Source organism: Schistocerca americana, unplaced genomic scaffold (genome assembly GCF_021461395.2).
Source record: "Schistocerca americana isolate TAMUIC-IGC-003095 unplaced genomic scaffold, iqSchAmer2.1 HiC_scaffold_59, whole genome shotgun sequence".
Lineage (NCBI taxonomy): Eukaryota > Metazoa > Arthropoda > Insecta > Orthoptera > Acrididae > Schistocerca > Schistocerca americana.
The window spans coordinates 610,218-612,412 of NW_025726335.1; positions in this window are offsets into that span (position 1 = coordinate 610,218).

Below are 2,195 nucleotides of genomic sequence, written 5' to 3' on the forward strand. Positions count from 1 at the left end.
ATAAGAAGGTCCAAGGGATACTGTAAACCTGAAGTGAAGCATCGGAATCTTTAACTGGACTCACACGAGTGGTTCAAATCATAGGAAGTTAGAGTGTCAGTCCTCTTGTACTTAAGTCGGCATTGTGACTGATGTATTAAACTCGGATGCAATTTCTGTGCTTCATCGTCAATAAGAAGGTCCAAGGGATACAGTAAACATGAAGTGAAGCATCGGAATCTAAAACTGTACTCACAGGAGAGGTTCATATCATAGAAACTTAGAGTGTCAGTCCTCTTGTACTTAAGTCGGCATTGTGCCTTTTGTATTAAATTCGGATGCAATTTCTGTGTTTCATCGTCAATAAGAAAGTCCAAGGGATACAGTAACCCTGAAGTGAAGCATCGGAATCTAAAACTGGCCTCACAGAAGAGGTACAAGTCAGAGAAAGTTAGAGTGTCAGTCCTCTTGTACTTAAGTCGGCATTGTGCCTTTTGTATTAAATTCGGATGCAATTTCTGTGTTTCATCGTCAATGAGAAGGTCCAAGGGATACAGTAAACCTGAAGTGAAGCATCGGAATCTAAAACTGGAATCACAGGAGAGGTTAAAATCAAAGTAAGATAGAGTGTCGGTCCTAATGTACTTAAGTCGGCATTGTGACTTTTGTATTAAATTCGGATGCAATTTCTGTGTTTCATCGTCTATTAGAAGGTCCTAGGGATACAGTAAACCTAAAGTGAAGCATCGGAATCTAAAACTGGACTCACAGGAGAGGTTCAAATCAAAGAAAGTTAGAGTGTCTGTCCTCCTGTACTTAAGTCGGCATTGTGCCTTTTGTATTAAATTCGGATGCAATTTCTGTGTTTCATCGTCTATAAGAAGGTCCAAGGGATTCAGTAAACCTGAAGTGAAGCATCGAAATCTAAAACTGGACTCACAGGTGAGGTTCAAATCATAGAAACTTAGAGTGTCAGTCCTCTTGTACTTAAGTCGGCATTGTGCCTTTTGTATTAAATTCGGATGCAATTTCTGTGTTTCATCGTCAATAAGAAGGTCCAAGTGATACAGAAAACCTGAAGTGAAGCATCGGAATCTAAAACTGGAATCACAGGAGAGGTTCTAATCAAAGAAAGTTAGAGCGTCTGTCCTCTTGTACTTAAGTCGGCATTGTGCCTTTTGTATTAAATTCGGATGCAATTTCTGTGTTTCATCGTCAATAAGAAGGTCCAAGGGATACAGTAAACCTGAAGTGAAGCATCGGAATCTAAAACTGGACTCACAGGAGAGGTTCAAATCATAGAATGTTAGAGTGTCAGTCCTCTTGTACTTAAGTCGGCATTGTGCCTTTTGTATTAAATTCGGATGCAATTTCTGTTTTTCATCGTCAATAAGAAGGTCCAAGGGAGCTGTAAACCTGAAGTGAAGCATCGGAATCTATAACTGGACTAACAGGAGTGGTTCAAATCATAGGAAGTTAGAGTGTCAGTCCTCTTGTACATAATTCGGCATTGTGACTGATGTATTAAACTCGGATGCAATTTCTGTGCTTCATCGTCAATAAGGAGGTCCAAGGGATACAGTAAACATGAAGAGAAGCATCGGAATCTAAAACTGTACTCACAGGAGAGGTTCATATCATAGAAACTTAGAGTGTCAGTCCTCTTGTACTTAAGTCGTCATTGTGCCTTTTGTATTAAAATCGGATGCAATTTCTGTGTTTCATCGTCAATAAGAAAGTCCAAGGGATACAGTAACCCTGAAGTGAAGCATCGGAATCCAAATCTGGACTCACAGAAGAGGTACAAGTCAGAGAAAGTTAGGGTGTCAGTCCTCTTGTACTTAAGTCGGCATTGTGCCTTTTGTATAAAAATCGGATGCAATTTCTGTGTATCATCGTCAGTAAGAAGGTCCAAGGGATACAGTAAACTTGAAGTGAAGCATCGGAATCTAAAACTGGACTCACAGGAGAGGTTCAAATCAGAGAAACTTAGGGTGTCAGTCCTCTTGTACTTAAGTCGGCATTGTGCCTTTTTTATTAAATTCGAATGCAATATCTGTGTTCCATTGTCAATAAGAACTTCCAAGGGATACAGTAAACCTGAAGTGAAGCATCGGAATCTAAAACTGGACTCACAGGAGAGGTTCAAATCATAGAAAGTTAGAGTGTCAGTCCTCTTGTACTTAATCCGGCATTGTGCCTTTTGTATTAAATTC